The sequence below is a fragment of the Bactrocera neohumeralis genome, chromosome 4, assembly GCF_024586455.1.
Source record: "Bactrocera neohumeralis isolate Rockhampton chromosome 4, APGP_CSIRO_Bneo_wtdbg2-racon-allhic-juicebox.fasta_v2, whole genome shotgun sequence".
NCBI classification, from domain to species: Eukaryota; Metazoa; Arthropoda; class Insecta; order Diptera; family Tephritidae; genus Bactrocera; species Bactrocera neohumeralis.
The window spans coordinates 57,058,389-57,084,964 of NC_065921.1; the positions used below are offsets into that span (position 1 = coordinate 57,058,389).

Sequence of the window (26,576 nt, forward strand, 5' to 3'; positions counted from 1 at the left end):
AATTTTTCAACGGCCAACGCAGAGTATTTCAACCAAAATATACGCAAAATAGTTGAGAATTCGCAGAAATGAAAGACAAACGAAAGAAAAAGAAGCATAACTTCAATAATGCACAAGAATACAAACATACATATGCGCAGCAGCAGCAAGGAAAGAGGTAACAATCGGCGATCCATTGTATATTTTTTTCATGCATAACCAAACCATAATTAGGACAACGCAATACAGTGGTGTTGGTGGTAAGCTCTTGAAAAGTTACGACGAGCACGTAGGTTCGAATCCCAACAGAATTTATTTTTAATTGAATATGTCACCAACCAAAAATTTAAACATTGTTCTACAAAAACAACAACAGCATAAGCATGGCAACATTGTGTTGTTGGTAGAAAAGCCGAGCTGTGCCGAAAGAAACGAACAAACGATCGCCGATTGTCACCGCTTCGCTTGCTGCTCGAACATCTTCGCAGACAAGGTTGCGTAGATTCATATTGAGCAAGGTTGCGCAACCTGAATCTATCGCTCCCTTTTCCGAACTCGTATAAGAAGTATAACTTCAATAATTGATTTAAAATAAGTAAATAATAAATTATTAAATAAATATATTAAATAATAATAATATTCTTTAAAAATTCGCGTATAAAAATATTATAAGTAAAAGTAATAATTTCGAAAAAAATAAAATAAAAATACCAATTATGAAAAATTAAAAAAATAAAAATAATAATAGTCAGAAGGCTTTTGATTGGTTCTGGAGACTCTACGATACTGGGAAGTATTACTTTTCCAGCAGCGCAACACATACCAATTGCTTCGTCTCTCCATTTTTTCGCGGAACATTTGGGCATATCTTATCCATCGCTCCAATTTGAATGCTGTTTTGATCGGCGTAGTTAATTTGTGGATCGTAGCTGAATGCCGATCTATTGCTGTGAGCTGAAATCCTATCACGCCTTCTAATTGCTACTGCACGTTGTCTCTCTCTCTGTGCCGTAAGTCGTTGCGAGCGGTCACCGCTAGACTCTCGGGCACGTGTCTGTGAGTTTCTGTCTCTCAGTCCAGCAAGCCGCTGCGAGCGTTCGGTGCTAGGTTCTCTGGCACGTGCCCGCGAGTCTCTATCTCTGTTTCCAGCAAGGCGTTGTGAACGTTCGGAGCTCGACTCTCGTTCGTAAATCTGAGAAGATCGTTCATTTTGTTCTGCAAGGCGAAGTGAGCGTTCGACACTGCACTCTCTTGCCCGTGTTTGTGAAATTCTTGTTCGATTTTCGTCGTTCTGCGCTCGACTGTATTTCGCGAACCTCTGACGATCTGATGTTTTGACGAATCGAATGATCGGCGCTACTTTCCCTTGCGCGAGCTTGCGAGGTTCGCTCTCTATTCTCAGAAAGTCGCTGCGAGCGTTCGGCGCTAGTTTCTCTGGCCCGTGATTGTGATGCATATTCTCTTTGACTTTAGAGTCGATCAGAATATTCTGAAGATGATTCTCCAACACGCCGAATCTTTGCTAATCTCGCTTGGGAGCTATGTTGAGATAACTGGGACCTTTTTTTTAGGCATAATTGTTTGAAAGTTTTGGTTTTCAAGTAAAATAAATAAGAATTAATTTGATTTTAGTATGAACAGTTTATTGAATAGAAGTTTTCATAAAAAAATACATACAATACTTAAATAGGTGTTTTAAAAAGAGTGTGACACTGCTATAAAAAAAAAAATAAACTGTCAAGGTTTAATCAAGTAATTTATGCGCAGTTTTGAAAATAACTCCTAATCGATAGAAAGAAAATGTGCTCTATCTGAAATGTGTTCAATGGAAAAATCTAAATGTTCAATATCGGTAGCGTCCGCTGCGTAAGGAGTCGACCGCGCGACTGAGCCAGAGAATGTAAAGGGTACTAAAAACCACAGTACGTATGAAAAAAGCGTATATAGAACAGCCTGTTTATCAGAGATAATTCGAAAGAAAATAAGAGAAGTAAGAAAAAGTTATATATGTTACATACATACATATGAAAATGTAATATAAAAAAAAAATTAAAAAAAATTAAAAAAATACAAACATTTTGCAATTAGGAAAGGAATTTTAGTATTAAAATAAAAAACATATTTTCTCACCAAAATAAGAAATGAATTTGGCACTACAATAAAAAGGATGTCTATTCAACGTGAACCAAAGTGGCAGTGAATTTGCTTTCCAAACATGCCTCCTTATACATACATATACTATTTTTCTATGGCATATAAATTTCATAAAAAAATCAAAAGTTTTCAATTTACGTATGAAAACTGTTGCCTCAGCCAGAGAATATAAAGTATAGAGAAGGTGCAAATTGAATTCTGTATGATGTTCGATTTGGCGGCTAACAGAGCCGATAGAATCAAAGAAAGGAATTCGCCGTTGTCGCTGCTATTTAGCAGAATTGAGCACGTGCAGTGTATAAATAAAGAGAAATGCTTTGAAGAAAAATATACAAAGCATCCTGTGAGTCACATATGCGTGATTATTTTGTATTATATGAACCATTGTTTTCTGGAAAATGGTAAAAATTTTCATTATTTTTACAAAATCGGGAAAAATTAGAAAACGTTATTTTAATTTTATTTTTCTTTAATTTAATTTTTTAATTTTTAAATAAATTAATATTTCAAATAAATTATATTTATTTCGACTATTAAAAAGTGAAGAAGAAAATTGATGACCTTCATGAAATATGCATATTCGCATTATTTCGTTATCATTTCCATATTTGTACCAATAGAATTTCTATGACACATGCATATGTACATACATATGTATATTATTTCTTTGTCACATTTGTCTGTATGTTTACGAAAGCAAATGCGAGCCATATACATATGTATGTACATACATACATTCATAATAACAAGTTTCGCACGCTTCTTTCGCATCTCCGTTGTCACGGTCAACCAATGGCCGAAACTTGTGTTTTGCCAAAGAGTCAAGTACTGAACACATTGAGCACGACAGACTGCAAGCGACATCTGTCATATATTAAAATACAAACGTTCTTAGGGACACAGTTATGTAGTTGTGCAGCTGCCTCAATATCTATGTCCCTAAGAACGTGTGTATTCTAATATCTGTCGCGTTCATTGGTTCAGCACTTGTGTGATGATAGAAAATCCAAGCTGTGTCGAAAAAAATGAACGAATGGCCGCCTATTGACCGCTTCCCTTGCCGCTTTAACAGCTTCGTCTACACACTAGCGTAAATATGAATGCATATGTATGAGCTTGCATACATATCGACGCAGACAAATGCGGCGAATTCCTTACTTTGAATCTAACAAATGCTCGACACCGAACCTGCACCTTCTCTATACTTTAAATTCTCTGCCTCAGCCTGCTTCGATTTTTTTTAAAGACTGCTAGTGCCGGTTTGCATTTCAAACGTAGTAGAAAAGCTACATTTTTCTTATGAAAACTACTAAATAGTGTAAAATGCAGTAAACTGAAACTATTCAGATGCTGTGCCTTTTAGCTTATTAAGCCTAAGAAAATTATAGCAGAATAAAGGGCTGAAAAAAATTATCAGCTTAAGAAAATTATAACTATTGAAGCACTATTATAGCTTTTGAAACACTAAGGGCCGTTTTCTCAATGTCTGGTTAGCAGCCATATTTGTCAGTTAAGTTCTGGTTAACTTAACCAAGTCTCCTTCTTTATATACAGAGCTTTTTTAAGCAGAACTTAATTTTGACCAGATATTGAAAAAAACGACCCATAAAATAAGTCCTCACCAACTAATCTAATAATATATAATGGATGAGGTTTGTACGCGATCTTACTCGAATATAATAGTCAGACAACAATATTATATATTTAAAAAAATATTTAATATATTTCAAAAATATATTTGACTACTAATATTCCGCTATACTAAAATTTTCACCATAGATACTGCGAAATGAATATGCTTTAACGACACACTGCATAACTGCATAACGCCGCGGCGCGTCCCTAACAACGGTGACTGCCATCAGCATAGCTGACATGAATGGCTGAATTCAAAATGGCGCTTATACATATATGTACATTTGTTGTATTTACATATACAGTACGTAAATAAGTAGAAATGGTTTATGGGGGTGTTCTTGTCTACATGCATGGAGGACCGACACTTGAGTTGTGAACTTTTTTGATTGCTTTCTCAAGAACCAAGAAGAGAAATACAAAAACATAAGTAAATAATGAATTACAAACTAAATAAATTAAAAATTAATTATAATAATATTCTCTAAAAATTAGCGAATAAAAATTATAATAAATAAAAGTAATAATTATGAAAAAATAAAAATATTAAAATAATGGTGATAAGAAACGAAACCTTTAAAACAAAAAAAATAATAATTAAAGTAAGCAAATAAAAAATTTTAAACTAAATAAAAAAATAAAAAAAATATATATAATAAAAAATAATAATGAACAAATTTAAAAAACAAATACTAAAAATAAAAAAATTATTGATTTAAAATAAGTAAATAATAAATTAATAAATAAATATATTAAATAATAATAATAATATTCTTAAACAATTAGGGTATAAAAATATTATAAGTAAAAGTAATAATTACGAAAAAATATTATAAAAAAAAAAAAAAATAAAATTAAAAAAAAAATTAAAAAATAAAAATAATAATAATCAAAAAAGTAAAATAACAGTAATAAATAATAATTTAAAAACAAAAAATAATAATTTAATTAAAGTAAGCAAATAAAAAATAATAAAAAAAAATTTAATAAAAATGATAATAATTAAAAAAAATAAATAAAAATAATTATATCTAAAAAATAAAAGTAAAATAATTGAGTTGCAATAAATAAATAACAAGTTGTGTAATAAATATAATAAAAAAGGTGCGTGGAGTCCCGGAAAGTAGTTCTGTCTCTTCATTGCGGAAGAAAATATGCAGCGTAACCATCTCTCTTTTGTACTCTTCGAATTGGGTTGTCATATTATAATTTGTATATCTTATTTTATGGTGTTTACTCAATTTCTTGTATTCATTATTGGCGTTGCATTTGTATTGCGCACAAAACTGGGCCAAAGTCAAATGAATTTTCTTTTTATTTTTCTTTGCAGTTTTTCAATAAATTTAAATAAGTTTCTTAATAAATTTAAATAAGTGTTTTAATAAATTTAAGTAAATTTACATGTATTTTCATTTATATTTAATAATCAATAAATTTTTTTAAAATTATTTGCCCTAGTTGTCCATTTTATTTTCTCATGCATTTCAGTCGATTTTTGTATAGAAATTTGACCGGCGTAGAAGCAAAATGCGAAACAATCATACATATATTATGTCGTTTGCACATTTGTCTGTATGTTTGCGAAAGCAAATGTTCTACAAAAGCATATTTCTATACTTAAACAAAATTATTTGAACCATCGTATATTTCTTACATGCAAAACCAAACCATACTTAAGACAACGCCACGAAAGTGTCAATAGTGGTGTTGGTGGTAAGCACATAAAAAGTCACAATGTGAACGCAGGTTCGAATCTCGACGGACTTAGTCTTTAATTTTTGCATTTTAACATCGTAATACTATACTAATAAATATTTTTCTTAATAATAGAAATTAAATTTATCACAGCAATATACCTAATATATGTACATATACATAATATTGCTGTGATAAATTTAATTTTATATATTAAAAAATATTTATTAGTATAGTATACGATGTTAAAAGGCATACATCTTTCTATCCTATCTTGTGTATCTGCACATGCTCATATGAATGCATATGAATGTATGTATACGCATGTGCGCGTTCGGAAATTCAAAGAATTCGCACAAAAAAAAGAGAGACGAAAGAAATAAAGCACTAAAATAGTTGAGAATTCAAAAATAAAATAGTTATTTTTGCGTATAAAGAAACATCATTTCTAATATGACATTGGTTCAATTCAAAATGCGTGATTATTTTGTATTATATATTGTTTTCTGGAAAATAAAAATTTTTTATTTTTACAAAATCGGGAAAAATTCGAAAACGTTATTTTAATTTTATTTTTCTTTAATTTAATTTTTTAATTTTTAAATAAATTAATATTTCAAATAAATTATATTTATTTCGACTATTAAAAAGTGAAAAAAATTGATGACCTTCATGAAATATGCATATTCGCATTATTTCGTTATCATTTCCATATTTGTACCAATAGAATTTCTATGACACATGCAAATGTACATATATTATTTCTTTGGCTCATTTGTTTGTATGTTTACGAAAGCAAATGCGAGCCATATACATATGTACATACATTCATAATAACAAGTGTCGCACGCTTCTTTCGCATTTCCGTTGTCACGGTCAACCAATGGCCGAAACTTGCGTTTTGTCAAAAAGTGCTGAACACATTGAGCACGACAGACTGCAAGCGACATCTGTGAAATATTAAAATACAAACGTACTTAGGGACACAGTTATGTAGTTGTGCAGCTGCCTCAATACCTGTGTCCCTAAGAACGTGTGTGTTCTAATATCTGTCGCGCTCATTGGTTCAGCACTTGTGTGATGATAGAAAATCCAAGCTGTGCCGACGAATGGCCGCCTATTGACCGCTTCCCTTGCCGCTGTAACAGCTTCGCCTACACACTAGCGTAAATATGTATGCATACGTATGAGCTTGCATACATATCGACGCAGACAAATGCGGCGAATTCCTTACTTTGAATCTAACAAATGTTCGACATCGAACCTGCACCTTCTCTATACTTTAAATTCTCTGCCTCAGCCTGCTTCGATTTTTTTTAAAGACTGCTAGTGCCGGTTTGCATTTCAAACGTAGTAGAAAAACTACATTTTTCTTATGAAAACTACTAAATAGTGTAAAATGCAGTAAACTGAAACTATTCAGATGCTGTGCCTTTTAGCTTATTAAGCCTAAGAAAATTATAGCAGAATAAAGGGCTGAAAAAAATTATCAGCTTAAGAAAATTATAACTATTGAAGCACTATTATAGCTTTTGAAACACTAAGGGCCGTTTTCTCAATGTCTGGTTAGCAGCCATATTTGTCAGTTAAGTTCTGGTTAACTTAACCAAGTCTCCTTCTTAATATACAGATCTTTTTTAAGCATAACTTAGTTTGACCAGATATTGAAAAAACCGACCTATAAAATAAGTCCTCACCAACTAATCTAATAATATATAATGGATGAGGTTTGTACGCGATCTTACTCGAATATAATAGTCAGACAACAATATTATATATTTAAAAAAATATTTAATATTTTTCAAAAATATATTTGACTACTAATATTCCGCTATACTACAATTTTCACCATAGATACTGCGAAATGAATATGCTTTAACGACACACTGCATAACTGCATAACGCCGCGGCGCGTCCCTAACAACGGTGACTGCCATCAGCATAGCTGACATGAATGGCTGAATTCAAAATGGCGCTTATACATATATGTACATTTGTTGTATTTACATATATAGTACGTAAATAAGTAGAAATGGTTTATGGGGGTGTTCTGGTCTACATGCATGGAGGACCGACACTTGAGTTGTGAACTTTTTTGATAGCTTTCTCAAGAACCAAGAAGAGAAATACAAAAACATAAGTAAATAATGAATTACAAACTAAATAAATTAAAAATTAATTATAATAATATTCTCTAAAAATTAGCGAATAAAAATTATAATAAATAAAAGTAATAATTATGAAAAAATAAAAATATTAAAATAATGGTAATAAGAAACGAAACCTTAAAAACAAAAAAAAATAATAATTAAAGTAAGCAAATAAAAAATTTTAAACTAAATATAAAAATAAAAAAAATATATATAATAAAAAATAATAATGAAAAAATTTAAAAAACAAATCCTAAAAATAAAAAAAATTATTGATTTAAAATAAGTAAATAATAAATTATTAAATAAATATATTAAATAATAATAATAATAATATTCTTTAAAAATTAGGGTATAAAAATATTATAAGTAAAAGTAATAATTACGAAAAAAATAAAAAAAAAAAAAAGTAAAAATACTAATTATGAAAAATTAAAAAATAAAAATAATAATAATCAAAAAAGTAAAATAACAGTAATAAATAATAATTTAAAAACAAAAAATAATAATTTAATTAAAGTAAGCAAATAAAAAATAATAAAATAAATATAATAAAAATGATAATAATTAAAAAAAAAATAAAAATAAATATATCTAAAAAATAAAAGTAAAATAATTGAATTGCAATAAATAAATAATAAGTTGTGTAATAAATATAATAAAAAAGGTGCGTGGAGTCCCGGAAAGTAGTTCTGTCTCTTCATTGCGGAAGAAAATATGCAGCGTAACCATCTCTCTTTTGTACTCTTCGAATTGGGTTGTCATAATATAATTTTTATATCTTATATCATGGTGTTTAGTCAATTTCTTGTATTCATTATTGGCGTTGCATTTGTATTGCGCACAAAACTGGGCCAAAGTCAAATGAATTTTCTTTTTATTTTTCTTTGCAGTTTTTCAATAAATTTAAATAAGTTTCTTAATAAATTTAAATAAGTGTTTTAATAAATTTAAGTAAATTTACATGTATTTTCATTTATATTTAATTATCAATAAATTTTTTTAAAATTATTTGCCCTAGTTGTCCATTTTATTTTCTCATGCATTTCAGTCGATTTTTGTATAGAAATTTGACCGGCGTAGAAGCAAAATGCGAAACAATCATACATATATTATGTCGTTTGCACATTTGTCTGTATGTTTGCGAAAGCAAATGTTCTACAAAAGCATATTTCTATACTTAAACAAAATTATTTGAACCATCGTATATTTCTTACATGCATAACCAAACCATACTTAAGACAACGCCACGAAAGTGTCAATAGTGGTGTTGGTGGTAAGCACATAAAAAGTCACAATGTGAACGCAGGTTCGAATCTCGACGGACTTAGTCTTTAATTTTTGCATTTTAACATCGTAATACTATACTAATAAATATTTTTCTTACTAATAGAAATTAAATTTATCACAGCAATATACCTAATATATGTACATATACATAATATTGCTGTGATAAATTTAATTTCTATTAGTACGAAAAATATTTATTAGTATAGTATACGATGTTAAAAGGCATACATCTTTCTATCCTATCTTGTGTATCTGCACATGCTCATATGAATGTATGTATACGCATGTGCGCGTTCAGAAATTCAAAGAATTCGCACAAAAAAAAGAGAGACGAAAGAAATAAAGTCACATAAAATAGTTGAGAATTCGCAAAAATGAAAGACAAACGAAAGAAAAATAATGCGCAAGCATACATAAGCGTACTGTACTTATTGACCGCATTATTTTTGCGTAAAACCTTGGAATTTATTCATTAAAATCACCACTCAGAAGTCGTTTTATCCGTTGTAAGCGAGCGATTTTCGACATCATTTCTAATATGCCACAACACAATATTAGAAATGAAGTTCATAAACCTCACGCTGTCAGATAAAACGATATACCTCGTCATCGCGGGTCGATTTCCAAAAAATTTAAATGAAGACTAACTACAGAAATGATCCTGTAAAGTATAGCCTTAATTTTTCAACGGCCAACGCAGAGTATTTCAACCAAAATATACGCAAAATAGTTGAGAATTCGCAGAAATGAAAGACAAACGAAAGAAAAAGAAGCATAACTTCAATAATGCACAAGCATACAAACATACATATGCGCAGCAGCAGCAAGGAAAGAGGTAACAATCGGCGATCCATTGTATATTTCTTTCATGCATAACCAAACCATAATTAGGACAACGCAATACAAGTGTCAATGGTGGTGTTGGTGGTAAGCGCTTGAAAAGTTACGACGAGCACGTAGGTTCGAATCCCAACAGAATTTATTTTTAATTGAATATGTCACCAACCAAAAATTGAAACATTGTTCTACAAAAACAACAACAGCATAAGCATGGCAACATTGTGTTGTTGGTAGAAAAGCCGAGCTGTGCCGAAAGAAACGAACAAACGATCGCCGATTGTCACCGCTTCGCTTGCTGCTCGAACATCTTCGCAGACATGTAAATAATAATGAAATCAGCACAACGGCTTAAGAATGAATGATATAATTTAATGATATAAAAAAGAACGATATTATATGTTTAGGTTTGTTTACATATATGTATATTACTTGCTTAGATACAATTGCTTTGTTTTAAGATAAGGTTGTTGTGGTATTCAAACTCAATGTTGTTCTGATACTTGTTTGTTTAGTATTGTTTGTTGTAGTGATAGTGCATTTCAATTGTTCGAACTCAAGGTTGCTTTGATGCATTCTGTTTACTGAAACAAAAGGTTGTTTTAATGTTTGTTACTATTATAAGGAATACGTTCCTTAACTCGTGCGAGCAACGAATTACATTACATTTCATATTTAATTACAGCGCAATGCAACAGCCATACATTGCTGCAGCGGCGGTGCGCTGCGCAACTCCAGCGTGCCACAAACATATTAAGTACGAACAGACGCATTAAATGTGGCGTGGTGGATGTGTCATGCCGCTGTTGTTGCCAAATACACGTATCAGTTATGATGTGCATGGCTCCGTTTTATGCCCGCTCATGCTACCGCAGAAACGTCAGAAGGATTTGTTTTGCAAGCAACAGCGCCTTTAAGCTGAGCGCAGGCGTGCGGAAAATGTTGCGGAAAAATTATTAAATTTTGGCAAAAACTTCGCTGAAATGAGGAAATTTGTAGTCGAAATGTGCATTAGGTGAAATAAAATAAAACAAAAAGTTAAAAATTATAAAAAGTATAAAACAATTGACTAAATAAGCACGTTAAGCACCTCGCGGTTGAAATTTATTCGAAAGCAATTTTATTTAATTTTGTTTTTTATTTTGAAATATGAACCTCGAAGCAAGAAAATACGTTAAATTTGACACCACCGAATCTATAAGACCTTTCACAAATATAAATGATTAGTTACCAGCACTTTATTCCAATAGTTCAGCACTGATTGAATCTAACTTTCCTCAGAGATTGTATTATTGTCTTAGATCGCGTGCTAAATTTCGCTAAGATATCTCATCAAATTAAAAAGTCATTCATGTAAGTATTCTGATCTTTCAGTGATTACGACAAATGAGCAGATTCTTCAAGCAAAATGAAAATGCGCCAAATTTCATATCCATATTTCGAAAGTGGAGGACTAGTATATTCGTCCAGCAGAAAAGAAAATATAACAACCGTGGCTGAGAGTGTACACGAAGACCGTGGAACGTCGTTTCGGCGTAAAGTCTAATGTCTATGCGAACAATCCCGATTCGATTCAGGCCTTCGAGCAAAACATCACACATGCTATTTTCCAGTTACTAGGCGAAATGCTCAAACAAGTCACCGAATATTGAACCCAAGGGATGGATCATCTGACATGTAGCCGTGGCTGATATTTGAGAGGCATAATCCCAAAACAATAAATGTGGGGGAATGATCTTTCGAGTGATAATAAACACCACTCACTAAATTTGAAGTTTCTGATTCGACGAAATGATTCCTGGTTTCAGATCACAAAGCCATCAGGAAAGTTCTCTGATCGCCATTCACTTGGGAGTGGCCAGAAACGATTCTTTTACACATGGCTCAAGCAGCTCACTACTTCCGGTCTTTGACCAAGTATCCTCTGGGTAGCCTAAGAACATCCGTTCGAAGGCGAGCTAATGTAAGAAGGTGAAACATCCCCTACATAGGGTTGTGCGCTGGGTTTGGGACCCGCCACATAAAAAACACCCCCAATGAAAAAGAAAACACAGCCTCGGATGAGAGACCCCCCTTTTGATGACGACCATGGCAAACGAAATAAGGACTACGAATTGAGGGCATGCACCTGGAATGTCCGGTCCCTTAATTGGGAAGGTGCTGCTGCCCAGCTGGTTGATGTCCTCGCAAAAATAAAGGCTGACATCACCGCCGTCCAAGAAATGCGATGGACGGGACAAGGACAGAGACGAGTAGGTCCTTGTGACATTTACTACAGTGGCCATATAATGGAGCGCAAGTTTGGTGTTGGATCCGTCGCCGAGTACTATCACTCACTCCAGGGAATGAACGTCTAGCCACAATCCGCATCAAAGCGAGGTTCTTCAACATATCGCTGATTTGCCCCCACGCCCCGACGGAAGAGAAGGACGATGTGACCAAAGATGCCTTCTATGAGCGCTTGGAGCGCGGCTATGAGAGCTGCCCCCGCCACGATGTCAAAATCGTGCTTGGCGACTTTAACGCCAGGGTGGGCAAAGAAGGTATATTTGGCACTACGGTCGGTAAATTCAGCCTCCACGACGAAACATCCCCAAATGGGTTGAGGCTGGTTGACTTCGCCGGGGCCCGAAATATGGTTATCTGTAGTACTAGATTCCAGCATAAGAAGATTCATCAAGCTACCTGGCTGTCTCCGGATCGAAAAACTACCAACCAGATCGGTCTTGTTGCGATAGACGGAAGACACGTTTCCAGTGTTTTAGATGTGCGTGCGCTCCGAGGCCCTAACATCGACTCGGACCACTATCTTGTTGCAGCCAAGATTCGCACCCGCCTCTGTGCAGCAAAAAGCGCACGCCAACAAACACAAGGAAGGTTCGACGTCGAGAAGCTGCAATCACAACAGACAGCCGAACGATTCTCTACTCGGCTTGCACTCCTGCTTTCTGAGAGCACTCGTCAACAACTCGGTATAAGGGAACTGTGGGGCGGCATTTCAAATTCCTTACGTACAGCTGCAACCGAAACCATTGGTTTTCGGAAAGTGCAAAAGAACAGCTGGTACGACGAGGAGTGCCGTGTCGCAGCGGAGAGAAAACAGGCTGCCTACCTCGCAACGTTGCGATCGACCACTACACGTGCGGGATGGGATAGATACCGAGAGTTGAAGAGGGAAGCGAGACGCATTTGCAGACAGAAAAAGAAAGAGGCCGAAATGCGTGAGTACGAAGAGCTTGATAAGCTGGCTGACAGGGGTAATGCTCGAAAATTCTACGAAAAAATGAAGCGACTTACCGAAGGTTACAAGACCGGAGCATACTCTTGTAGAACCCCCAAAGGTGATCTAGTTACTGAAGCCCAGAGCATAGTTAAATTATGGAGGGAACACTTCTCCAGCCTGCTGAATGGCAGTGAACGCACAACGCCAGGAGAAGGAGAACCCGATTCCCCAATAGATGACGATGGAGCAGACGTTCCATTACCCGACCATGAAGAAGTTCGAATAGCAATTGCCCGCCTGAAGAACAACAAAGCGGCAGGGGCCGACGGATTGCCGGCCGAGCTATTCAAACACCGCGGCGAAGAACTAATAGGGAGCATGCATCAGCTTCTTCGTAAAATATGGTCGGACGAAAGCATGTCCAACGATTGGAATTTAAGTGTGCTATGCCCAATCCATAAAAAAGGAGACCCAACAATCTGCGCCAACTACCGTGCGACTAGCCTCCTCAACATCGCATATAAGGTTCTATCGAGCGTATTGTGTGAAAGATTAAAGCCCACCGTCAACAAACTGATTGGACCTTATCTGTGTGGCTTCATACCTGGAAAATCAACAACCGACCAGATATTCACCATGCGCCAAATCTTGGAAAAGTCCCGTGAAAGAAGAATCGACACACACCACCTCTTCGTCGATTTCAAAGCTGCTTTCGACAGCATGAAAAGGAGCTGCCTTTATGCCGCGATGTCTGAATTTGGTATCCCCGCAAAACTAATACGGCTGTGTAAACTGACGTTGAGCAACACGAAAAGCTCCGTCAGGATCGGGAAGGACCTCTCCGAGCCGTTCGATACCAAACGAGGTTTCAGACAAGGCGACTCCCTATCGTGCGATTTCTTCAACCTGCTTCTGGAGAAAATAGTTCGAGCTGCAGAACTAGATAGAGAAGGTACCATCTTCTATAAGAGTGTACAGCTGCTGGCGTATGCCGATGATATTGATATCATCGGCCTCAACACCCGCGCCGTTAGTTCTGCTTTCTCCAGGCTGGACAAGGAAGCACAGAAAATGGGTCTGGCAGTGAACGAGGGCAAGACGAAATATTTCCTGTCATCAAACAAACAGTCGCCGCACTCGCGACTTGGCTCTCACGTCACTGTTGACAGTCATAACTTTGAAGTTGTAGATAATTTAGTCTATTTGGAACCAGCATTAACACCACCAACAATGTCAGCCTGGAAATCCAACGCAGGATTGCTCTTGCCAACAGGTGCTACTTCGGACTGAGTAGGAAATTGAAAAGTAAACTCCTCTCTCGACGAGCAAAAGCTAAACTCTATAAGTCGCTCATAATTCCCGTCCTGCTGTATAGTGCAGAGGCTTGGGCGATGACAACAACCGATGAGTCGACGTTACGAGTTTTCGAGAGAAAAATTCTGCGAAAGATTTATGGTCCTTTGCGCATTGGCCACGGCGAATATCGCACGAGATATACGACGACATTGACATAGTTCAGCGAATTAAAAGACAGCGGCTACGCTGGCTAGGTCATGTTGTCCGGATGGATGAAAACAATCCAGCTCTGAAAGTATTCGACGCAGTACCCGCCGGGGGAAGCAGATGAAGAGGAAGATCTCCACTCCGTTGGAAGGACCAAGTGGAGAGGGACCTGGCTTCGTTTGGAATATCCAATTGGCGGCACGTAGCGAAAAGAAGAAACGACTGGCGCGCTGTTGTTAACTCGGCTGTAATCGCGTAAGCGGTGTCTACGCCAATTAAGAAGAAGAAGAAGATTGGAATACTCCCTGGTCACAAAATGGTGCCACACACGCCTACAGAATGGAACTAATAGATCGAAAGGTCTGCAGGAAATGACAAGAGCAAAGCACTCTTCTGCTTTTGTGCCGCAGTAGTAATACACATCAAGAATTTGTGGGCTCCACGGTGTGAGACTCCACGATATGAGACGTTGAAACAGGAATCGTAAGTAAGGCCATAGCAGCTAAAAGAACTAGAGAACCAATACGCGGGAAACTGAAGACCCTACTAGACGCGAGCACACATGAAATAACCAAACAAATTCAGCCGATTTGAACAAAATAATAGTAGTACGCTTATTAAACTCTTCCAGAGACAGCAAAGATTCTTAATTAACAAAATGGTTCACTAAAGTTCAATAGTAAGAATTATTAATTAATTATTAATATTAAAATTTATCAGATAAGAACTGCGCAAACTCAGTCCGAAGTAATATCTTCAAACACGAGAAAATAATAATCAAGGTCTTTCACTGCACAACAAAGACTTGAGATGCTCGGAACATGTAGTTTACAAGAACTTCAAAAAAAAGTCTGTTGTGCAAACCATAAGCCATTTCTTTAACAGAAAACCGTTCTTATCTCGAGAAGTATATACTAAGAAGTTTCACGCTCAGTATGCACTATAGTGAGCCAACGGTAATGGTTTCTCATTCATTCAATTCTTCAGTTTGGTGAACTCGATATTTTACAAAAGGACACCCTCGAAAACAGATTATTCCAAAAACTCTCCTCAGTGTAGAAGTTATTAATCAATGCAGTTATGCCCTTAACAAAAGTCTAAACTATTTTTTGTTTGAAACCCGGTCTCATTAAAACATTGGATCCATTAACTAAAGATTACGTGAAAGTAATTTCAACTTTAACTGAAAAACCACTGTCGAAATTAAAAATATTTTAATTACACCGGAATTAATTTAAAACATCCGCAGAGATGCCAACAAAAGAGCTGCCAATAACGCACTTACTAATTTATTCATTACGAAAAAGGCAATTCATCAAAGCGATAAATGAATGTACAATGAATATAGTGAAACAGCAAGTTGCCACATGCCACAGTATGCTGCATGCAACAAGCGCCGCATGAATTCATAAATTCTTATGCATGATGCATGGCGATGTCGTGAGATGCTGGTAAAGTCAATGAAGGACGACAAACAAAATATGCGCCAAAGAAATATAGGAGTGAGCAAGGTGCAGAGACGAGCCGAAGCAGTCAATGTGTGAAGCAAGAGCGGAGGCTATGTCGGCATGGTGCTGCTTAATGAAAATCTAATTGCCAACGGTGAACACTCGCCGCTCGCAGGCAAATGGAAACGCTAAAAGTTTAGAGACGCGGGAAAAGCATGAAAATTTCGAAAATCTCCGATTTTGAAAATTAGCAGTTCATTAGGAAGGGGGCCAGACGCATACCCCGTGATATAAATATTTCGTGGAAATACTTTTTTTGTTAAAGTTATTGAAGGTTGAAATTTAGAGGACGATAAAATTGTAAAATTATTTTCTTATAAACTACTGAAGATAAATCGATGAAATTTTCTGAAGTCAAAGAAAAATGTTCGTGTTATAGTATGAATATTCTTTCATGGTCCTTTTGTTTAAGTAATAATATTTTACATAATTTTTTGTTAAACAATTGAAATTTGTAATTGTTCTTCACGCTAAAAAAATTGAAAAGTATGTAAAACAACGCGGAAAGTATTCACCTTTAATAATCCGCAAAAAAAATTTTGTTCATTCATAGCATTCCAAAGATATTGAATTTTTTGTCCCTCTACCGCTCTTAAAACGTATGGAGCATCGATCGTTGCACAGTAGGGTGGGTCGATTCCGGACTTTTTTCGATTCGGGATTTCTAATAGTGCGGAAAAGTTGCCTTAGTACTTCCTGATTCCAATGCAACTTGTTTGTTTGTTGTTTTGTTTTGAGATCGGATTGCATCTTCAACCCCAACTCCGGCCTTGAAATTTCGGAAATTCGCCTAAAATCGTGAAATTGTCTACCTAGCGCCTGAAATACGCATCTCATGGCAAAATAAAACAAAAGTTATTTGTCACGTCATTTGCTACTGAAATAGTATGTGTGATCATGGCCGTAGGACGAACCGTTCCCGATATACGAGCTAAAAGGCGGCGCGCCACAGCGTAAGGTGAAAATTGTTGCAGCTCTCAGCTAACCTGAATTGGTCACCCAGAACCCACCGCGTGGAGGTGGCTGCTCTTCGGGTTCCTCCCAATAACAGCTTCTGATATTTTATAGAGATAAGCTTGGTCTGTGCTAAGTTGGGTCGGATTAATAACCTCAGAAGGTAATTGGCAGGATGGAAAACTTTCAAATTTGACAACAGGCAACTTCTCACAATCAGGGAGCAGTTTACCTATGTCGCCAGAGAATGTATTTGGACTCTTTGAGACACCATCTATGTGTTCGAAAAGAGCACGAAATGGAAGTTCGTTGAAATGTAGAAGACAAACAACCCACTGTAATCGCCTACCTATTCTTTCTTCTAGTTTCCGAATGATTCCACCTTTCCAACCTGTGTTCGTGTTGGTTCCATCAGCACCGACAACTTCTGGATGTCCACATCAACTGAATTGTCTTGTAAATGTTGCCATATAGCTTGCGTCTCATCCTCAGCTCCCGGAAGGACCCGGAAGGAGAGGTGACGTGGCCAACGTAATGACCACCAGGTTCCGCTATAAGAGAAATATGTTCCTCTTCGACAGTGTGGTGGTAGTCTTCGCTGACTTGTGTAAGTGTATTGTCTTTGCGGCCGTCAAAATACAGCTCATATACAGAGTCAATACTTTCGGTGTTTTGGAGCTTAACTCCAACACTTTTTTTTGCCCAACTAATCTTGCATTTGTCAGTGGCAAAGCTAGCCTGATCCTCTGTTATCAAACATGCTTTTTGGCATCCAGAAAAGCAGATGAAACAATCAAGGCCGCTGCTCTATCACTTACTCCAAATCTTTGGGCAGCTAAAGCAGTGTGTTCTAAGACTAGTGTGTTTTGTTTGGTTTTAGAGGATGGAAGAGAAAATTCATCATCAGCATCGTTTTTGGAAGAATCCATGTGCGACGCACCTACACTGTTGTCGTCTGTATGAGAGTCTGGCTGATCTGAATGGTCACGTGTTCTAGCTGATACTTTTCTGGTAAGTGCTGATGTTGAATGACGTTTTGAAAGCTTTTCTTTACGTTCATTTTTCTTTGTAAACTTTTTTGTTTCGGGTAGATCAACACTTCCAATGCGACCAATTCTTCTGGTTCTCTGGTCCAAGAGAAATGGTTGTTCATTGATAGGAACTTTCCTTTCCTTTGGACAAGTGCAAGAAGAAAAATAAATGCATTTACAAGCAGCGATGTCAAATAATTTTCCGGCAGAAGAGACAAAGTCGTCTCTTTTAGAGCTCAAACCTATTGGGTTCCTTAAAAACATTTGTTTAAGAGTCAGAAATTTCTTATGGTATATGGTGAGCATTTGTACAACTCTGGTGTGTGAAACTATCGGAATAAATGACTTTTTGAAAGTATTTTCAACCTTTTTTGCAACTATTTCAGTAACCTCTTTACTCCTAGGTTCATAGTTGTCGCCTCGGAGTCGCCCTATACGAAATCTTTCAAACTGATAACACAAAAGAACATCCTGGTAAGTAGGTAACTGGGACTCAGAGAGATTGTACGGATATATGCCAAACACAGGACATTTCTGTCTAAATTTAAATTTAGATACAGTCATTTTGAGTTCTGCTTAGAGAATATAAGTGATAGCACTAGGCGAAATCGACGACAAGAGTGAAAGAACTCGATGAAAAAATATTTATGTGGAGACCAGTCCGAACGTGTCGTATGGCGCAGGGAAATTAATGTAAGTAATAAAACTCGGCGAAATCACCGACAAGAGTGAAGGAACTCGATGAAAAAATATTTGTGTGGAGACCTATCCGAACGTGTCCTTTGGCGTAGGTGAATGAATGTGAGTGATAGCACTCGGCGAAATCAACGCGCCGCATTATCGCTCGTATCTCGGGAACGGTTCGTCCTACGGCCATAATCACCATTTCGGTAGCAAATGACGTGACAAATAACTTTTGTTTTGTACATTTTGCCATGAGATGCATATTTCAGGTGCTATTAGAAATCCCGAATCGAAAAAAGTCCGGAATCGACCCACCCTATTGCACAGTGCGCTCGTAAGCTCCCGGCATCTGTGCCGAAAGAAAAGCATAAGCGCAACGATCGCATATTGCGCATGATAATAGAAGTGGATAAAATCAATAAAAATTTAATTGGATTTCTACTTAATGACAGTTTTTTCAATATTTACCGCTTCCAATTTCAAGGATTTCAGTCTGATGAACATCGGAATCTGATTTCACTCGAACCTCAAAATATGCAGGCTTACGAAATGGGGCCCACATCGACAACTGAAGTCGATAACACCTATAACAAACTAGTGAGATCTGTGCTTCCCGACAGTTCCCTCAAGATTTAAGAAACCTATTTCGAAGATTTCAGTGACCCAGGCGACCGATATCTGAAATCACTTTAGAGAAAGAGCTTTTCTAAGTTTTTCTTAAATGACTACTGATTTATCTCTTTATCAGTTTGCTACATGGCACACATGACAGCCTTCCGCATCACCATCAATTCCGCTGGCTGTACACGCAATTACAACAACAAAATTTGTAAGAAAAAAACAGCGTGATTCCATGATAAATTGTAAGCAAAAATGCAGCTGCTGTGCGAGCTGAAAATGTGGCGATAAGCAAGAAATAGTTAGACCGAAGCGTATCGAGACATACATAACGCGGTGATTCTGAGTTTGCTGAAAAACAGTAATTCAAACTACCTTTTCTGCTTGGCTGCGGCAGAGCTCAATCAATCGAATCGTCTGCTTTACCGTCGCCTATCTGTTTTCCAGCTTTTCATAATCAAATATCGTTGACCGTTTCTCCAACAATGATTGGATATAGTTTTTTGGTTTTATACTCTGATCAGGGTATATTAAGTTTGTCACGAAGTTTGTAACACTCAGAAGGAAGGGTCGGAGACCTTATAAAGTATATATTTAAATTATCAGTATGTCGAGCTGAGTCGATTTAGCCATGTCCGTCTGTCTGTCTGCCTGTCCGTCTGTCTGTATATATACGAACTAGTCCCTCAGTTTTTAAGATATCGTTTTGAATTTTTTCCAACGTCATTTTCTTTTAAGAAATTTGTCGGAAATGCCGATATCGGACCACTATAGCATATAGCTGCCATACAAACCGATCGATCGGAATCAAGGGCTTGTATGGAAAACTTTCGCATTTGACGTGGTATTTTCACGAACTTCGGCATGGATTACTGCATAAGGTTACAATATAATCTCCAAAAAAATTGTTCAGAACGGATTACTATAGCATATAGCTTCCATACAAACTGAACACATAGTTACTAACAGAAATGTACTTGTGAAGGGTATTTAGCTTCGGTGCAACCGAAGTTAACGTTTTTGCTTGTTTTATTTGCATTTCGTTGCAACGCAGCGCATTCTTGTGGCCCAACCACATTACCTCCGATTCTTCTACTATTAGAAACGCGTTGAGCTCTGTCTTGTATATATGGTCTGGTGTAGGTGTGTGTGTGCAAAATGAGCGGAATGATAAAATGACATGGCAGCAGTCCGTTGACAGCCTCAATCGAGGTAGCGCTGTTAGTTATCATGGCGACAGTTGTTGTTGCTTTTTCCGATATTCTGGCAAGTGTCACTCAAGTGTTTGTGTGGCGCATGAATATAATGAGTAATACGCCAAAAATGCGTAGCAAAGCACTTAAGAATGTATTTGTGCGTTCGAGAAGAAAAAACACGCCCACACACATACGCATATATACGAGTATATGCGCCAGCACGTGCTTTTAATACGGCACTGCATGCAGCAGTGCTTATTCACATCTCGCTGCCTCAGCTGCTTACCTACGCCAACTACAACTCACCGCGCTACCTAACCACTACTTGCTGCCCACTTCTCTTTCTCTCTGATCACTACCCACTTTACGCCAAACACTTAAACACGTTACTTTCTTATCTGACTCTCATCATCCTTTCACTCACTTGAGCAGCTCAAGCACCATAGTAGTGCAAAAACACACATAAACACTCAACAACAACACAAACAACAAACCAGCGGGGGCTCACCGAAGATGAACTCTCATAGTGTTGTTTACTATCAACACCTACTATAGCGCACACGCACTTACCAATGCATACATGCATGCATATATAATATACAGACATACATATATATAAGGATTCAAATGCTCATTAATGAACCAAGAGCGCTGTGAAGCCGCGTGAAATACTCTTCATGTACGCTCGTGCTAAAGTGTCAATCGTTCGTATCTGAAAACTGCAGAATGTCAGTGCGAGATATATAAAGGTTATGCCAAGAAGTGCAATAATTAACAAAAAATTAAAACAAGAAAAAACGTTTACTTCGGTTGCACCGAAACTAGATACCTTTCGTGGGTGCATTTATGTTAGTAACTATGTATTCAGTTTGTATGGAAGCTATATGCTATAATAATCCGTTCTAAACAATTTTTTTGGAGATTATATTGTTACCCTAATCAGTAATCCGGCAAATGCGAAAGTTTTCCATACAAACCCGTGATTCCGATCGTTCGGTTTGTATGGCAGCTATATGCTATAGTTAACAGATCTGAACAATTTATTCGGAGATTACATTATTCCTTTAGAAAATAACCAGTGCCAACTTTTGTGAAAATACATTGTGAAATGTGAAAGTTTTCCATACAAGAACTTGATTCCGATCGTTCAGTTTGTATGGCAGCTATATGTTATCTTCTTCTTAATTGACGTAGACACCGCTTACGCGATTATAGCCGAGTTAACAACAGCGCGCCAGTCGTTTCTCCTTTTCGCTACGTGGCGCCAATTGGATATTCCAAGCGTAGCCAGGTCTTTCTCCACTTGGTACTTCCAACGGAGTGGAGGTCTTCCTCTTCCTCTGCTTCCCCCGGCGGGTACAGCGTCGAATACTTTCAGAGCTGGAGTGTTTTCGTCCATTCGGACAACATGACCTAGCCAGCGTAGCCGCTGTCTTTTAATTCGCTGAACTATGTCAATGTCGTCGTATATCTCGTACAGCTCATCGTTCCATCGAATGCGATATTCGCCGTGGCCAATGCGCAAAGGACCATAAATCTTTCGCAGAACTTTTATATCGAAAACTCGCAACGTCGACTCATCAGTTGTTGACATCGTCCAAGCCTCTGCACCATATAGCAGGACGGGAATTATGAGCGACTTATAGAGTTTGGCTTTTGTTTGTCGAGAGAGGACTTTACTTTTCAATTGCCTACTCAGTCCGAAGTAGCACCTGTTGGCAAGAGTTATCCTTCGTTGGATTTCCAGGCTGACATTGTTGGTGGTGTTAATGCTGGTTCCTAAATAGACGAAATTATCTACAACTTCAAAGTTATGACTGTCAACAGTGACGTGAGTGCCAAGTCGCGAGTGCGACGACTGTTTGTTTGATGACAGGAGATATTTCGTCTTGCCCTCGTTCACTGCCAGACCCATTTGTTTTGCTTCCTTGCCTAGTCTGGAGAAAGCAGAACTAACGGCGCGGGTGTTAAGGCCGATGATATCAATATCATCAGCATACGCCAGCAGCTGTAGCTATATGTTATAGTTGTCCGATATACAGACAGACGGACAGATGGACAGACAGACAGACAGACGGGCATGGCTAAATCGACTCACATACTGATCATTTCTATATATACTTTATAGGGTCCCCGACTCTTCCTTCTGGGTGTTACAAACTTCTTGACAAACTTAATATACCCTGTTCAGGGTATAATAAGAAAATTGTTAACTTTGGCTCCACTGAAGCTATGAAGCCCTTCAAAAATGCAAAGGATTCCGTACAAGAACTTTGATCGGGCAGTTTGTAGGGCAGCTATAAGCTATAGTGGTTGGATATAAGCAATTCATTCGGATTTCTTATCTCCGTTATTTAATACCTTAAAGTACTCAATTACTGGTGCGTATACGCAACATATAGTTATTGCATCTTAAAATTGGTAAAACTACCGCGTATGAGCAACACGAATTAAAAACGGCAATGCAATTGAATGAATTAGCACAAAATTCAGTCAGAATCAGAAACTATTTACGAACAGAAATGAACTATTTTAAGAATTCTAAGAGATCCACCTGAAGTATAAAACCGATACCAAACTAAATTTAAACCATTAATAACAGACCCCTCGGAGAAATAAACTTATTATAAACCGTAAAACAAAATTTAATTTTCATCTGGTTCGTAAGAAGTATTTTATAGATATGGTCACAGCTACATAGAGACTAGTTCACAAATTAAACACGAATGAATAATAGTTATATATGCTTGAAGGTCCAAACACTAGTTTAATTCACAAATAACGTTTAATAAGCTAGCTCCCAATTAGTTCCATAAAGTCTAGTTCACAATATAGCCAACGAAGTAAAAATTTATTCAAGTCTAACAACTAGTTTATTTTCAACATATTTGAATATAATATTTTATAAACAAGTTGTCAACTAGTTCCGTACAGCCTAGTTTACAAAATATACATTACTTAAAAGAACAAAATAGTTTATTAATAATGTTAGAAAAACTGCTTTATTTTCATGTCATTTGCAACTAGCACTAACAAATTAATTTATTTTCAACATATTTGAATACAATATAACATATATAGACCAGTTTACAACTAGTTATGTAAAGCCTGGTTTACAAAATATACAATACAAGAACAAAGTCGATTATGATTAAAAGTCTAAAAACTGGTTTATTTCCATCCTATTGACAACAAGTTTTTTATAAGCCAGTTAAGAACTAGTTCCATGTAAGCAAATTAAAGCAAAAGTACAAAATAGTTATTCTATTCGTAGTCTAAGCCAACAACAACAACCCACTCAGTCCACGCAAACCTCATATGGGCACTTATTTGTACGCAAGTATCAGCTTGAGGGTAGGGACATCATTACTATAATTATTGTAATCGAGTGCATGCGAAAACAACAACAACCACTTACATATACTCGTATGTACTCAAGCACAGATATACATTTATTATCAGCGTGATTCCCCGGCATATCGAATATATCCTTGCCAGCAACTTAATGTGCAACAACAACAAGCACATATAGTGGTTGAAAAATTCATTTTCTCAAACGCTTAGTATTGGTTTGTAAGTCGTTTCTACTAACAGGGTATTTGCAAGGAGAGGTGAAAGTTCAAAGTGTTAAAGTTAATTAGCAAAATCAATTTAATTGTGCTTCTTCCTTTCCACTCTCATTTGGCGAATGCAACATTTTACACTAATTTGCGATAATTAAACGATTGCTTTTGCGGTAAGTGTGTGCAATAAATTTCAATCAATATTAGTGAACAGTTAAGAGTGAGTGAGAATTGTCGGTTGAAAAAACTTGCAACTGGAGTCGAATACATGAAGATTTGCAAAAATTAATTTCTGTGGGCAATTCCGTGAGACATGAGTTTGTGGAGGCACTTTCAACAGTTATTTTGTTTATGGGAGGCCAGCAAATAAACAAAAGCTTTAACAAAATATCAAATATTTTAAAGTAGACTTCGTAAAAGGTAAAGTAAAAGTTAATTTTTTTTTGTTAAAGCTTTTAAGGAACATGTTTCAAAATCTTTTTAAAAGCAAACTTTAAAGATTTAGTTATAACAATTTTAACAAAAGCCTTTAAAAAGAACAATTTTTTAATCGATATTGACACAAATGCTTTCATAAACACCCTCGGAAATGCTTTCAAAGAGCATTCTACGGTAACTTTCCAAAGAGTGTTCATATATTTTTTACGATAGTTCTCAGAAAGCTTTCTAAAAAGTTTCCATAAAACTTAGCAAAACGCTTTCAAAAATATTTCTCAAAGAATTGACACAAAAATCTTTAAAAAAAATTTTAAAACATTTTTCACAACAGTTTCATAAAAGCACTCAAAAGTCTTTCCTAAAAACTTGCGAAAGCATCCACCAAAAAATCTTAAAAAAAAGTGTTCACATATTCGTCACACAAGCTTCCAAAAGCGACACGAAAACTTTCACAAAAGCTTCTATGGTAACTTTCCAAACACCTTTCACAAAATCTTACAATAATTTCATAGCTTGTTAAAACTGAGACCTTGTAATTAAATACCTTAAAAAAGAGAAAATTACTCGCCTAGAGTATATTAAGAAATCTTCCCAAAAATGTTGATAGATTTCCTTTAAACATATTGCTTAAAGTTTAACAATAATAACTTCTCCCATTTCCTCTCTTATTACCTCCAAACCGATATTTAATGACAGCAAAATTCAGAAACTAACAGCTGCTTTACTAGGGCAGGTTACAGGTCAATGTCTTCTACGTCAAGCGCTCTTTGCAACTCTTCCTTATTATCTCAACACTTCGCTCCAGTTTGTGTAACCGCTTTAGCCAATTGAACTTCCAAGGTCTGCCGACTGTCGGTGCAATGAAACTGTCAGTTTTGTAAAGCGAAATTTATTTCTTAGCGGCACTTGCACGAATACTAACATACACACACACGGTCTATTTAATAGGTGAATAGATAAACGTGCGCTGCCACTTTTAGTGCAAGAATTTGTAACCCAAGCTCTAACTCCGTATAGTCCGCTATTCCACTATATAATATAGCTGAGGAGTAAGCGACGAAAAGTCAGCTACACCATGCATCAGCGGAGTAGTTTGAGTGAGCCAGCGCGGGCTTATTGCAATAAAATTAGGTTGTTCCTATATAGAATTAGTGACATCCATGAATTCAAATATGTTGTGGTGTCACTATCACAATAATAAATTTACTCAACTGTACTTTAACCAGTGAAAAAAAAACACGAACAAAAAGGCAGCACAGCTTTATTGCGTCTCATCGTGGCTGCAGTAAATTACTATTAATCTAGTAGTGTTAAGCACTTTTTGCTATTTGCCTTTGCCTTTAAGGGGCTATACTAGTGTGACACTTTCAAAAAAAAATTTTTTTTTTGCTATTTCGATAGTCTATATATTTAAAAATATCATGTGAAATCGGCGAGGTCGTATCTTAAATAGTTTTTAAATGGCAGCGTTCTTAACAGCGACGGCTCAGAGGTGCAAGCATATACATATAAGTGAAACTTTAAACGCGTTTTTCTCGAAACGACAATTTTTAAAATTGCTGACATTATAACTCAACGAGAAATTGACCGATCGACTTCAAATTAAAACAGGATATAGTTGAATACATTTGCTATACAATAGACTACGATCTTTTTGATTGGTTGAAAATTGTCAATTTGGCATTAAAAAAACGACCATTTTTTTCGTTAAAAAAGGATTTTTCAAAGATCGTAGTTCATTGTATAGAAAATATATTTAAGTTTAATAAACATTTTGAATTTTTTTGTTTCAGCTACTCAATCGACCCTAATCATGCCAGCAGTTGAGGCACTCTTTTTTTCGGCACTTCCGCAGACAGCACATAACTCCGTTATTTTTCAATATTTTTGTAAAAAAAAAAAAATTTAATATAGCTAAAAATATACTTTATTATGCCCATTGAACGTCGAAACATTCAATCCAGTACTTTCTTTTAAAAAAATTCACGAAAATCGCCTAATTTTTTATGCGTCACACTGGTATAGCCCCTCAAGCAAAAAACAAATAATTAATTGTTCTGCTTGTATTTTTAATACATGAGGAGCCTGAATGTAGGCTACAATTATTGGTATTAACAG

General features: G+C 36.1%; 1 pseudogene; it reads right to left on the minus strand.

The window, feature by feature from the left end:
• Window positions 1-9,383: 9,383 nt before the first annotated feature.
• On the minus strand, window positions 9,384-9,581 carry LOC126757705 (small nucleolar RNA U3; annotated as a pseudogene).
• Window positions 9,582-26,576: the final 16,995 nt, after the last annotated feature.